Source organism: Pan troglodytes, chromosome 12 (genome assembly GCF_028858775.2).
Source record: "Pan troglodytes isolate AG18354 chromosome 12, NHGRI_mPanTro3-v2.0_pri, whole genome shotgun sequence".
Taxonomy (NCBI): domain Eukaryota; kingdom Metazoa; phylum Chordata; class Mammalia; order Primates; family Hominidae; genus Pan; species Pan troglodytes.
Window position 1 is genome coordinate 70563496 of NC_072410.2, and position 15805 is coordinate 70579300.

At 34.7% G+C, this 15805-nt stretch overlaps 1 long non-coding RNA gene across 1 annotated transcript in view; it reads left to right on the forward strand.

Moving 5' to 3' along the window:
- The window catches only part of LOC107971618 (uncharacterized), a 93344-nt gene that overhangs the window by 56778 nt on the left and 20761 nt on the right, over positions 1 to 15805 (forward strand). The window lies entirely within an intron of this gene.

Consider the following 15805-nt stretch of genomic DNA (forward strand, 5'->3'; position numbering starts at 1 on the left):
AACCTGTCTCCTAAAAATTTACTTAATTACAAGACTGTTAACTTCATCTGCACGCATTTAGACCAAGAGAGAGATGGGAGAGTCAATAGGAGTAGGAGAGATGTATAATTAGTCTTGGTAATGTCAGCCTAGTATCTGGTTCCCCAGAGAGCACCTAAACACTATTACTTCTACTCTCATTTAGGTCCTTTAGTCTCAATGACATTCTACAAGTTTCTATATAAATTAGGATAGGTCACTTTTTCCTGTGCTAACAAATCAATCCAAAGATGTCATTGAACTCATAAAATAAACATTTATTTCTCACTTGTACAGAGCCTGCTGCATATCTGAATGATTTTCTAAAATAACTATCTTCTATACTTAGAGTCAGATATCCAAAATTCTGGGGATGCCATCATCATATTGCTCAATTATTACACATCCATCCATGCGCTTTTGCTATGGTAGACAACTATGCATGGATTTTCTATTCCCTCAGTCCAGAAGTGGTATCTATTCTGCTCATTGCGCATTGGACAATACTAGATAGAGGAGAACACAATATTGACGATTATGAGTAATGTAATCCTCAAACAATTTATTAATTCCAGGTTTCTAATTCACAAGTGAATTATTTTTACTATTGCAATTGAGAATTTAATTCATCATTAGTACACATTTAATCTATCTAATTACATTTATCTAGTGTTTAAGCTTTGTCTCTTATAAATCAAAATACCATTTGATTATGGCTTCAAATAGAATAAAAATACAGCACTAAAACAATGATACCTAGCTCATCTAAGACATAGTAAAAGACAAATGCAATAATACTCTACCAAAACAAGGTGGTTAACACACCCTCCTTTATAAACATTCAAGCCTAAATCAAGCCTTGCGATATTATAGTGTAAGTTACTGGCCAATAAAAGAATCAATTTCTAGATTCTGGTCATTGGTCCCTTTTTATTATAGGTCCCTACCACATACACTTTTGAGGCTCCTGTAAAATGTATGCTGGTTAGGAACATTGGGATTTTTAACCCACTAACTTATTAATGGTGATGTCAAGTAAAATAGGCTAAGTATATTTAATGAAATTGAAATTTTACAATACCTACCCTTATTTCTCATGGGTGCCTACTTTTAGAAAGTTACATTTTTAAGGAATATTAATATTTTCTGAATACTGTGAATTTAAAAATACCATCACATAAATCCTCTCAATATTTTTATACTCTATTATACAATAAAAATCAAACACAAAAAAATAAGAACATGTGACTAGAAACCAATGTGAAAATAGACAATAGAAACACAGTTACAAATAGAGTGGAGTTCACTGGCCAAGAATTAATATGTCACAGATATGAAGGAAAAGGCATAAAAAATAGACTAAAACATAGACGATTGCACCAAAGAATCCAAATGTATATAATATAATAAAATAAAGACTCTGAAGCTGAAAAATACAATTTATGAGTTAGGAACTTTTTATACAGGTTTCATAGCACGTTAAACACGGCAAAAGAAAGAACAAGTAAACTGGGAGAAATATCAAAAAACAATTTTTAAATTGAGCAAAACAAGGAAAACAAATGGAAAATATATAAAACAACACTAAGAATATATGGGTCAGAGTAAAACAGCCTAATATATGTGTACTTGTTGGAGAAAGAATACAAGAAAAAGATAGTCATCAATAATCTTTGAAGAACTAATATTCAAAATTCAATAAATACACCAGCCCACAGATTCAAAAATTTGTGAGAATCCCAACAATAGGCATATAACAATGACTACAAATAAGCAAACATAATAAAACTACTAAAAGCGAAACAAAACAAAATAAGACTCCTGAAAAGACACACATTACTCTCTTAATAAAAAGACTGATGCCTGAAATTATGAAAGTGAGAATAAAATGGAATAATACCACTCTAAAAGTAAAAAGTGACTTGCCAATTTAGAAGTTTATGCTGAGAAACAAATATCCTTATAAAATAAAGAGAAATAAAAAACTATTCATGCTGAAAAACAAAAAGGAGAGAATGAATGTACCATCAATAGATGCATTCACTATTAGATATATAAAAGGTATTACTATAGACAAAAGAAAATAATCACATAAAAACACTAAAGATATTAGTGAATGTGATCCAGATTGTCTTACCAATCAACAATTATAGTGGCTTACAGTTAAAAATGTATAAAATAAAAATGTTAAATAAAATTTGAGAATTGGAGCAAAATGTTCAAAGCTTTAGTATTTTCATAGACATTATGAATAAAATTGTACATAATTATAATGTCAAATATGTATTTTTAACCTTTAAAATAGTAAAATATTTAACACTGTGCATATTAAATTAATGTAAAACAGCTGTATTTTGAAGGAGGCAGAGCAAAGTGGTGGAATAGAAAGCTCTACCAATCATCCCCTGACAAGGACACCAATTTAACAACTATCTACACAGAAAAAAAACACCTTCATAATAGCAAAAAAGCAGGTGAGCACTCATAGTACCTGGTTTTAACTCCGTATCACTGAAAGAGGCACTAAAGAGACAGAGAAAACAGTCTTGAATAGCTGACATACTCCTGCCCACGCCCCTATTCTCCCTGCAGCACTGTCATGGTGCTGAGAGCATCTCTGGGAACTGAGGGAGGAATAACACAGCAATTGTGAGGCATTAAACTCAGCGTTGTCCTCTTAGAGTGGAAAGGAAAACCAGACCAAACTCAGATGATGCCTGCCCACGAAGTGAACATTTAAAACAGCCACAGCCAGACGGGAATTGCAGATCCCAGTGGTCAGAACTCGAGTCCCTGCCAATCTTGCCACTGAGGACTGGATTGCTCTGCGTCTCTAAGTAAACTTGAAAGGAAGTCTAGGCCACAAGGATTGCAACTCTTATGTGTGTCCCAGTGCTGAATTAGGCCTAGAGACAGTGGACTAGGGAGGCATGTGACATACTGAGACAACAGCTGGGGCAGCCAAGGAAGTGCGGGCATCACCCTTCCCCTAACCCCAGACTGCACAGTTTAGATCTCCAAGAGAGACCCCTTCCTTCCATTTGAGGAGAGAAGAGGGAAGAATGGGGAGGACTTTGTCTTATACCTTGGATACCAGCTCAGTCACAGCAGGATAGGACACCAGTCAGAACCACAAGGCCCCCATTCCAAACCCTGGTCCCAGGTGACATTTCTAGACACCACCATGGGCCAGAAGAGAACCCATTGCCTTGAAGGAAAGGATCCAGTCCTAGCAGCATTCATCATCTGCTAACTGAAGGGCCCTTGGGCCCTGAATAACCAGTAACAATACCCAGGAATTATCTTGAGGGCCTTTGGTGAGCCTCTGAGACTTGCTGGCTTCAGATGAGACTCAGCACATTACCCGTTGTGGTGACTAGAGGAAAAACCATTTCTTCTTGAGAGAAGGAGAGGGGACTTTGCCTTGCACCTTAGGTACTGCAATAGCCATGGTGGGATAGAACATCAAGCAGGCTCTTGGGCTTCCTGATTCCAGGACTTGACTCTTAGACAGTATCTCTGGACATGTCCTGGGCTAGAGGGCAGCCTACTGCCCTTCGGGCGAGTACCAGGCCAGGCAGCATTCACCACAAGGTGACTTAAGAGCCTTTGGACCTTAAGGTAGTATCAGCAGTAATCCGGCAGTATTCCTCATAGCCATAGGGTGGTGGCTATGGGGTCAGGCTCCTCTGCTTTTGGAAATGGGAGGAAAGAGTAAGAAGGACTGTATCTTGTGGTTTGAGTGCCAGCTCAGTCGCAGTACAAGAGAACACCAGACAGACTTCTAATGTTTTTGACTCTAGTCCCTGACTCTCAGATGGCACCTCTAGATCCACCTGGGGCCTGGGAGACCTTGCCACCTGAAGGGAAGAACACAAGCCTGGCTGGCTTTGCCAGTGGCTGATTGCAGAGCCCCAGGGCCTTAAGCAAACACAGGCAGTATCCAGGGAGAGGTTACAGTAGGCCTTGGGTGAGACTCACAGCTGTCTTGGCTTTAGGCCTGACCCAGAACGGTTATAGTGGTGGTGGCCACAGGGGTAATTGTGTCACTCCACCCCCAGCCTAAGGTGGCTCGGAAGAGAGAAAGAGACTTTATTTTAGAGAAAGTAAGGGGAAAGAACAAGAATCTCTGCCTGATAATCCAAAGAATTATCCTGGATTTTGTCCAAGACCATCAAGGTAGTACCTCTATGAGTGCAAGAACTAGAGCATTTCTGGACTTGGGGTGCCCCCTAAAAACAGATACAGCTTAGATTACAACACCAAAGTCCTTTTCCAGAAAGCCTTCCTGAGAAAGATGGATACAAATAAACCCGGACTGTGTAGACTACAATAAATAACTAACTCCTCAATGCCCAGACACAGAAGAACACCTCCTAGCATCAACACAATTCAGGAAAACACGACCTGACCAAATGAACTAAATAAGGCACCAGGGACCAATTCTGGAGAAACAGAGATATGTAACCTTTCAGACAGATAAATGAAAATAGCTGCATTGAGTAAATTCAAAGAATTTCAAGATAACACAGAGAAGGCATTCAGACTTCTATCTTTTTTCACGAAGAGACTGAAATAATTAAAAAGATTCACACAAAAATTCTGGAGCTGAAAAATGCAACTGGCATATGAAGAATGCATCAGAGTCATCTAATAGCAAAATTAAGCAAAAGGAAGAACTAGTGTGTGTGAAGACAAGGTATTTGAAAACATACAGTCAGATGAGACAAAAGAAGAGAGAATAAAAGACAATGAATTCTGCCTACAGGATCTAGAAAGTAGCCTCAAAAAGCATATCTAAGAGTCATTAGCCTTAAAGAGAAGGTCGAGAAATAAATAGAAGTAAAAGTTTATATAAAGGGATAATAGCAGAGAACTTCCCAAAACTAGAGAAAGTTATCAGTATCCAAGTACAAGAAGGTTATGGAACATCAAGCAGATTTAACCCAAAGAAGACTACCACAATGCATTTAATAATCAAACTCCCAAAGGTCAAACATAAAGAAAGGATTCTAAAGGCAGCAAGAGAGAAGAAACAAATAACATGCAATGGAGCTCCAATATGTCTGGCACAGTCTTTTCAGTGGGAAACTTACAGGCCAGAAGAGAGTAGCAGGACATATCTAAAGTGCTGAAGGAAAAAAAAAATGCCCTAGAATAGTACATCTGGTGAAAATATTCTTTGACCATGAAAGAGAAATAAAGATCTTCCCAGAAAAACAAAAGCTGAGAGGTTTCATCCATGCTAGACCTGTTCTAAGTAAACAATAAAGGGAGTAATTCAATCAGAAAGAATAGGGCATTAATGAGCAATAACAAATCACTTAAAGGTATAAACCTCACTGATAATAGTAAGTACACAGAGATACACAAAGTATTATAACATTGTAACTGTGGTGTATGAACTACTCTGATCCCAAGTAGAAAGACTAAATGATGAACCAATCAAAAATAACTACATACGATCACATACAATCACATAAAACATCTAGTCCAAAAAGACAAAAGTATTTATTTAATGAGTACAGAAGATATATTTTTATGTGTCTTAGATCATGCAGCAAATCTAAACAAAAATTCAAAGAATAAAATCATATTTAGATGTTTTCTGACTGTAGAAAATTAAACTAGAAGTAAATGAGGAAAAGATAATTAGAAAGTCTCCAACTGTTAGAAATTAAGCAACATAATCCCAAACAACCCATGGGTCAAAGAAGAAATCACAATAGAAATTGGAAAATATTTTAAGCAAAAAGATAATGAGGACACAGCATATGAATATTTGTGGGAAATAGCAACATCAATGTCTAGGGAGGAATTTATAATCTTACATGCATATATTAGGAAAGAACAAAAATTGAAAATTAATGATTTAAGCTTCCATCTCAAGACGCTAGGAAATGTATAGCAAATCAAATAAACAAAGGTAAACAGAAGAAAATAATAGAGATAAGATAACTTAATGAAAGAGAAAATGCACAAAAGAGTACATTAAAACAAGAAAGAGGTGATTCTTTGAAAATATGAATAATCTTTGTCAAATGCTAGCAAGACTGATCAAGGAAAACACAGAACATTTACAAGTTACCGACATCAGAAATATGATGAAATATCACTACATATTTCATATTTTTATCCCTGAAGACATGAAAATAGAAACAAAGATTATTGATACTTTAACTAATATATTTGACAATTTTAAGAAAATAACTCCTTGAATAGTATATTCCAAGATTGACACATGAAAAGAAAATCTGAACAGCCCTACAAATATTTTTAAACATATAATCTATTATTAAAACCCTCCCCAGAAAAAAGATTGCTTCACTAGAAATGTCTTTCAAACATTTAAGAAATCAAGCCAAACTTACAATAGTCATCCTGATTTTATGTGTATGTGCATGTGTGTAGTAATTTTAAGAGATCTGTGTAAGGTTGAAAGTAAAATCTAACCAGAATCATTAATTTTTTTCTCATGTAGTTCTCCTATCTTTTGTCTTTTTACTTGAATATTTTAATAATAATTACATAAAAGTCATAGTCAGTGAAGTGCATTATCTATATCATGTGTAGGCAGGTATGTAGCTATCATCTGATGACCCTCTTGATTTTTTTTCTTAATCTCATTACTCTCGACATGCCTACATTTTTTTTTTCTAGCCATGTTCTATACAAAATGTAGAGGCCCAAGCAGATGCTGTTTTTCAACCAGGGGAAGTTTACTTTTTCCTTTCTAGGTGGATAGACTGGCAAACAAATCAATTTATTCCATTCTTGGATGAAGTTTAGTGGAGGCAGTATTGCAGTTTTATGAAGATTTAGTCTACTTCTTACTCCATTCCTTAGACATAGATTTTAAAATTTTAAATTTAGAATTCAGTGAATTCACCAGGACTGCTCCAGTGTCTTACCACCACCACCACGAGGGTACTTTGGAAAACTCTTTTCTTCTTTCAGAATGTTCAGCTAAACTTTTTACTCCCAACTCATACAGCTTCAGAATTTGGCTAATGTCTTAAAAGAGAAATTGACTGAAACCATACAAGTCTCCAAAGTTGTCTCTTTTGTACCAGTGTCTGTTTCTTTGGCCTACTGACTTTTTCGACAGCATATGAACTAAGAAGTATTTTTACATTTTAAATAGTTCAGGGATAAAATATTTTATAAAATGTGAAATTTTATGACACTTAAATTTCACTAGTTTTATTGGAACATAAACACACTCATTCACTTACATACTATCTAGGACAAATTTCACTACAATGGCAGAATTGAGTAGTTGACACAGACACTATATAACCGCAAAGCTGAAAATGTTTACCTGTGTCCCTTAACAGAGGTAAGGGACCTATTCTAAGTTTTTTTTTTTTTTTTTTTAAATACACCATTTTCTGCTCTAGTATATCAGACTACCAAAACTTCTGCTAGTTTCTGTATCACTTAGTGTGGCCTTCTGCCCAGGAAAAGTCCAGACACTTATAGAATATTTATAGGATAAACTATGTCTTCAAATTGTAAATTCACCACCCTCTTGTTCCTTCACTCCATAATCTTTATCTATCAAAGGCTTTTTGCTTCAAAAATGCTCTGATTTCTTTAAACAGGGTTTTCTTTTTCTATTTTAACTATGATTTTTTACTTAATCTACTTTTTTCCTGACAAAAGCAGTCATATATCACAAATTACTCCATTCTATTTTAAAGTGGTAGATAATCATCACTTGCAAGAGCTGGATTATTGATGTATGTTATTTTGCTTTTTATAAGAGGTATCTAGAAAAAAAGAGGCAGATAAAACTGAAGATATTATAGGGCATCAGAGAATTTCTGGGTTAAAAGGAACCAATAAAGTCTTCCAGTTTAAACCCTTATTTTGTAGTTTAATAAATCCTGACTTAGAAGTTTAAGAAGTTTGTTGTAACTGACCTTAAGATTTTGATTGTCAGGATTAGAGTCCTAACCTTCTGAATCCAGAAGCCTTCCCTTTGCTTCCCTGTGTCCTTTAGGTGACCTTCACTGTACTATACAGGCTCATGTGTCTATAGCTTTAGTTTGTGTGGTAGGCTGTGCTTGTTTGTATGCCTTCCAGGAGTTGTGTATATTTATATTACTGTTATTGACACAATTAGGTGATACCCTCATACTTGAGTTATTGAATGTTATCTTTCAAATTTTTTCTTTCTGAGAAAGAATATTGTTTTTATGCCTTCTTTGGTAAAATAAAATAACCAAGGATATTTTTAAGTCAGCTCAAATTTATCCAAAGTAATTTAAATATTATTTTTGAAGTAAAAATATAAGTCATTTTAAAAATAGGGTTAATGAGAAAAATGCCGACAGTTTCATAGTGCTAGTGTCACCACAATCTGGCTCTTTATTCAAAGCACCAATTAAGTAAAAAAGTTACATTTAGCTTGTCAAAAAATATTTTTTTAAGTTAGCTTTTTAATATTTTTTTTGCATAGCCTATCTCTTAATATCAAATCACTTATCTTTATACCTGCTAATGTCGTTTGTTATCATAGACAGAATGACACATTCTATATAAAATACAGTGGACACAATAAAATAAATAAATTTGTTATTGTAGAAGCTCATCAATAAATTGAATCAAGACTGAAGCACACAAAATGTGTCTTATATCTAACCTTTTTATTAGCAATAAATGATATTTACCAAAAGTACTGAGTTGAATGTATTTTAGCAGTATTATATTTTCTGTACAGGTATATCAGACTATTATTTACGACATAGTTAGAAATTTATTTATATTTAGAAATGCATTCAACTTTCTAAGATTTTCATGAAATCTTTTGGGATTAAATATCCTAGCTTTACGTCTTCCATTATGACAATGTATTGTAAGAGGACAAAACTCAGGAATAGGCATAATTTTAAAACATTTATTCAGTAGTATTCTCACTTCTATTGACCTTAAGAATCTTAAAAATATGTACTATTTAAAGAAGAGTTTTTAGATTTAGCCAAACATTTCTCAGTTTTCATAGTAATACTCTTTTACTCCAGAGATTAGCATAATAGGAGCATGGGACAATTTAGACAACAATCGATAATTTTCCATTATTTGTCACTTCCATTGTATTTACTTGTTATTAAACTATTATTAAAGCAGAACAGCCTCTCAATATTTGGATTTTTACAAAGATATATAATAAAAACTTTTGGGTAGTTTAAATAAATTTTGTTTATTTCCTATAAAAATTTGTGGAGTCTACATGTGCCCAGTATTTGGAAAGAAAAAATATTAAACTTCCTGTTTATTATCGGTCTTCCTGGAACTGGAAAGGATAAGAGAAATGAAGCAGAATGCAAATATGATCCAAGAGAGTTCTCAAAAGTAATGTAAAATAAGCAAATATAGGTAAAAATTTAGAGAAAAAATGTAAATTATTCTATTTATTTGGAATTTAGTAAATTATTTCCCACAGCCAAAATCATAGTTTAAATATCAATAAAATACTTTTTGTTAATATGACTTCATTGGTAAATAACCTAATACCCGGTTGAATATGCATACAATAAAGTTTCATTGGCAGTTTAACTGGATAAATGAATGATGCAAAATTATGAAGAATAAGATATAATATACTGGAAGGAAAAAGAAGGGGTTAGTATTGTAATAAGGAAACACTTAGTGGTTTTGAATTTTGTGAAACATTTTCAGTGACTGGGAGGTATGTTTATAATTCAGAAAATGATAAATATGCTACAATAAAAAATAAAGATCAAATATTAGCAATTCAATATATCTAAGTTTTATTCCTTGCTTATGTCATCTTCCCCACGTGTATTTGTTGCAAACTCACTATTTCTATATTAGGAGAGATAAGGCACAACAAACAGCCAAGAGACATATTTATTAGGAGCAGAGAAAACAAAACAAAACATAAAAAACCTCTGGTATTTAGTTAAGAAAGACCACATGGACTATGATAGTCTGAGAAGCCTCCATTGTTTATTAGTAGGTTAAAAGATTTGTATTTGGCACCATAAATAACAGAGAACAGACTCTTTAAAAAAGTCAAATAAAAAATATTAACAAATGCTAACTGTACACACAATTGTTTTATTGCATTTTGCTTTATTGTGCTTTGCAGATACAGTCTTTTTTTTTTTTTTTTTTTTTTTTTACAAATTAAAGGTTTGTAGCAACCCCACATCAAGCATACCTATCAGCAGATTTTTCCAACACCATGTGCTAACTTCATGTTTCTGTGTCACATTTGAGTAACACTTGCAATATTTCATTACTTGTCATTATTATTACATCTTTTCTGGTTGTGACCAGAGATTTTGATAGTACTACTGTAATTGCTGTGGGGTGCCACAAACGGTACCCATATTAGACAGCACGCTTAATTGATAAACATATTTGTTGTCACTACTCCTCTGACCAGCCATTTCCCCACCTCCTTCCCGTCCTTGGGCTTTCCTATTTCCTGAGATACAACAATATTGAAATTACGTAGTTAATAACTCTACAATGGCCTCCAAGTATTCAAGTAAAAGGAAGAGTTGCATACATTCCACTTTAAATCAAAAGCTACAAATGATTAAGCTTAGTGAGAAAGGCATCTTGAAAGCCCAGATAGGCCCGAAGCTAGGCCTCCAATACCAAACAGTTAGCCATGTTATGACTGCAAATAAAAAGTTCTTGAAGGAAATTAAAAGTGTTACTTCAGTGAACATGTGAATGACAAGAAAGTGAAACAGCTTTATTGCTGACATGTAGAAAGTTTTAGTGATCTGGATAGAAGATTTAGCCAGCCACAACATTCCCTTAAGCCAAAGGACAATCCAGACCAAGATCCTAACACTTCAATTATATAAAGGCTGAGAGTGGTGAGGAAACTGCAGAAGAAAAGTTTGAAGCTAACATAGGTTAGTTCATGAAATTTAAGGAAATAAACTGTTTTCATAATATAAAAGTGCAAAGTGAAGCCGCAAGTGCTCATGTAGAAATTAAAGCAAGTTATCCAGAAGATCTAGCTAAGATCATTGATGAAGAAGGCTACATTAAACAAATTTTCAGTGTAGATGAAACAGCCCTGTATGGAAAGAAGATGCCATCCGGGATTCATAGCTAGAGAGGAGAGGTGCATGGTTTCCAAGCTTCAAAGAACAAGCTGACTCACTGGTTAGGGGCTAAAGTAGCTGGTGACTTTAAGTTTATTGAGTTATTTAAGTGATTTTAAATAAACCCATTTGCATTTACTAATCCAAAAATCTTAGGGCCCTTAATAATTATGCTAAACCCACTCTTTCTGCGCCCTATAAATGGAACAATGAAGTGTGGTTGACAGCATATATGTTTATATTATGGTTTACTGAATAATTTTAATCCACTCTTGAGATCTACTGCTCAGCAAAAAAATTTCCTTTCAAAATATTACTGCATACTGAAATTGCACCTGGTCACCCCAGAGCTCTGATGGAGATGTACAAATTAAATGTTGTTCCATGCCAGCTAACACTATATCCATTCTTTAGCCCATGGATAAAGGAGTAATTTTGACTTTCAAGTCTTATTATTTAAGAAAGACATTTCGTAAGGCTATAGCTGCCAGAGATAGTGATTTCTCTAATGGATCTAGGTGAAGTCACTTGAAATCTTTCTGGAAAGAATCCACCATTCTTGATGTCATTAAGAGCATTCATGATTCATGGAAGAAGGTCAAAATAGCAACATTACCAGGAGTTTGGAAGAAGTTCATTGCAACCCTCTTGCATGACTTTGAGGGGTTCAAATCCTCAAAGGAGGAAGTAACTGTAGATGTGGTGAAAATAGCAGGAGAATTTTAATTAGAAGTAGAGGCTGAAGATGTGACTGAATTGTTGCAATCTCATAAAACTTGAACAGATGAGTAGTTGCTTCTTATGGATAAACAAAGAAAGTGATTCCTTGAGACAAAATCTATTCTTAGTGAAGATTCTGTGAACATTGTTGAAAGGACAACAAATAATTTAAAATATTACTTAAACTTAGTTGATAAAACAGCAGCACGGGTTCAGAAAACGGACTCCAATTTTAAAAGAAGTTTTCTTGTGGATAAAATGCTATCAAACAGCATTGCATGTTATAGTGAAATCTGTAATGAAAGGCAGAGTCAGTGGATAGGGCAAACTTCATTGCTGTCCTATTTTCAGAAATTGTCACAGACACCCCAAACTTCAACAACCACCTCCCTGATCAGTCAGCAGCCATCCAAATTGAGGCAAATAATATTGCTGAAAAAAATTTTTTAAAAACCACACACACACGAGAAAAGTCTATATTATTTTGTGACTAAAGATGTCCAGGACTTGATAATATATTTAATTTTAAAGAAGAGAAAATTAGAAACACAGATCAACAATATACATTTTAGGGATTGAAAACGTATGTTAGTATGTTTATACATAAGCACAAAGAGCAAGACAAACAACTTTTGAAATAAATCCATTTGAAAAACTTCATCCTCAGTGAAAATCATCTCAAAGTAGAAGTAAGGTGAAACAAACGGGGCTTCTCTGTACCTTGAATAACAATGTGTAATTAAGGGTGACATAATTTTATATTCATTGAAGCCATTTTTCTTCGAAATTTACTTATACTCTCAGATATGTTAGAAAGGTAATGAGACTTGTAATGTGGCCTTTAAAATGCACAGTGTGACTGGCATAGTTTAAACATAACGTTTAGTTGCAATATCACCCCAAATTATCCTAGCAAGTAGAGCTGAGGCAAACTACCAATTTTGTCTCCGCATGTATTCTAGATACCAAAAAATGGGTAAATTGGATTTGTTTGTGCTCTCCTTTTTGCTCATCTTTATGAGCAATGAAATTGTATAGATGGAGACTTCAGTTCACAGAGAGGAAAGCTGCAGGAGTTAGCACCTCCCAGGGAAATACAGACTGCAAATGGATCCAGCAGTCACCATGCTGAAGAAGGTGGGGGTGGGAGGTAGTTATTTTAAGCAGCAAGCTCCAAGTGTCTGAACTCTAGTGGGGGGAAGGAAAAACCCATGAATAGTGCATGTCCTAGAAAAGATTAATTTGGCTCTTCAAACAGTTGTTACTCAAAAGGTTACCAATAGGTTTCCAAGACTTAATAAGGTATGATTTTATAGTTTTCTATCAGTGTAACTGTATGATCTTCAACAAGTCACTTAACCTCTCTGTGCCTCAGATTTTTTCCTCTGCAAAGTGGAGATAATGTCTAAAGATCAAAGAGTAAGTCAGAAGATCACAGTAGGTCTCTTCAGAATTTAGGAGGTGTGGTTCTATGATTCACAAAGGCTTCTACCTTTGTAGTCCGCAAAGAACTATTAACTATAATGAGTCACCCCTGTAACCTTTAAAATTATGGCCACTTACTTCCTACCTGTATGTTTAACATTATTCTAGATTCTCAGCTAGCTCTGCTCCAACCTAGGGCTAATTTAAGAAATCCTTGATCAGTAATGGGTAAGAGCTAAGTACCTAACTATCAGGGTGGTTTAAGGATTAAATGTATTAATGCATTAAAGTTCTTAACCTAGTGCTCCACATACACTAATTGTTCAATAAGTGCTAGTGTTAGTGGGTGTGTTGATGGTTATCATTAAAATGGCCATTTTGCTCATTGTGTTGTCAATCTTTTTGATGATCCACTCCAACTTAATACACTAATTTCATGATGCAGTGATAAGTGTCCTAACTTTCTTTTGACCAGGCTCCAACTGTGCATTATAATTCCATCAACTTTGCTTCTCTTTTGTTCTTTGGCCTCATTTCTTGTGCTCCATCATAAGCTTCACTCACCAGTCCCTCTGTGCCCCAGTGCCTCACCTCTCTCACTACACCTCACTAGCTTTTTTGAGGTCTCCAATGGAGCTGCTAAAGAGCACACTTCTTGCCTAAGTTCTGAAGAATTTAGGAAATAAAATAGAGGTGAAAATATCAAATTTCACATGGATTAAACAGATGTTAGAGAGTGCAGGTTTAGGTAAGAGATCAGTGGACTTCCCCACACTGAACTTCAGTACTAGGCAACCAGGTGGGGATGGCTGCTGCTAGAGGAAAATAAATTACAGAGGAGGACAGTCTGGGGCTGAGCCTAGATGCCCAGGTTTTCCCATACATTTTCTAATTGAATAAGTGAATAAAGGTTTGGAAAGAGATTAGCTAGATGTATCCTTAATGTAAAAAGTCCCTCCCCAGGAGAACTTCAGTGGTAAAGGAGTAATAGTTTTATGGGCCAGACTCTCTCCTGATTGTATTTTCTAGACTGTGAGAGGTGATCTCTAGATCTTGGCCTTGTTTGGACTAAAGCCTATGATAGTTATTAAAATATTTTATATTTAATTTGGGGTAGTAGTAAGAGAGCGATATAAACCCTCTATAAAACCTTTACTTTTTAATGGAGTTCTACATTAGAGTAGATGGGATACAAGTTTGTGTTCACAATACAAATTTAGCAAGCATAATATTTAGTATTAATGAAAAAGAGACTGGTGAGAGATGCTGCAAACGCACCATCCTCTCTTAAAACAAAATAAAAAACACTAATTTTAAAAGCCTACCTGTATCCATACATAAAGGCAGTGAATAAGCAAGATAATATTCTCGGGCATAGACATTAATTTATTATGTTATATTTCCTGGTGTTACGATCGTCTCCTCTAAAATATATGAGCTAGGTGTCATTTTTGCTGGTTCTTTGTCACAGTTTGGTGCCCTCTAAGAACTCTTTTCCATTGTATAAGATAGTGCTGCTAGTCATCATCAAGCACTTTCAGGATCTTAATTCATTAAAATATTTTAATTGGGATAAAAAATATTTCATTTTGAAGTGCGTCCTAAGGGTTCCACGGGGACCAGCAGCAAGCAATAAACTAACAGAAAAGGAACTAAACATAGTGTCAAACAGTGAAACAATGCAAATAAATTACGTGGGCTTCATCTCTGGTAATTATGAGTTAGAAAAATAGAACAGAAAATCTGACGGCACTTGCTTTTTTTGCTTTCTCCTTTTAGAATCTTAGTGGTTTGTGTGGTGGTGGTAACAGCGTGTATGGGAAAGGCGAAGACCAACTCTATCTTAATAACTATACTTTTAAGCATGTTTTCTGTCATTACCAGTGTGTTCCAGAGGCAAGCAGAACTCTTGCTGATCTATAACAAAATAGGCAGCCTTCACTGAATATTTATACTGAGCAAGTCATGTGCTAAGCAGTTTGCATGGGATATACCATTTCATCTTTAAGCTATTCTATAATTTACGCACCATTATTATCCTCATTTTACAAGATAAATTTTTTAAAACTTAGGTTTAAAAAGATTGTATATCTCATACAAGAACACATGGCTACAAATAATTAGAGCTAGGAATTTTAACTGTTCTCTGACTCCTTAGTCCATCCCCAAAGCCACTGAATTCCAAATTATTCACTATAGGAAGGATTATACACAGATATTGATAAATAAGTACATACATAAATATGATGTGTTGATTCAATATTATTTTTTATTTTTATTTTTACTGCTATGGATATATAATAAATCTGGATAGTGGCTCTAACTGGTTCAGTTGTATTTACAAAAGTAACAAAATAAGTTCTTGGGGCATGCCCTGTTTCTTTCTTCTCGTTCACTTTCTGACATCATTCTTGTCTTAATCTCTAGGTGGCTAATATCCTCATGCCATGTGCAAAGTATCCACAGCTGACTATTGTGTCCTATAACAGTCTTTCTTTAAGTCCTGGTTTTCCCCTCTTGCCCTACATCTCCTTCAAGCATTAGTC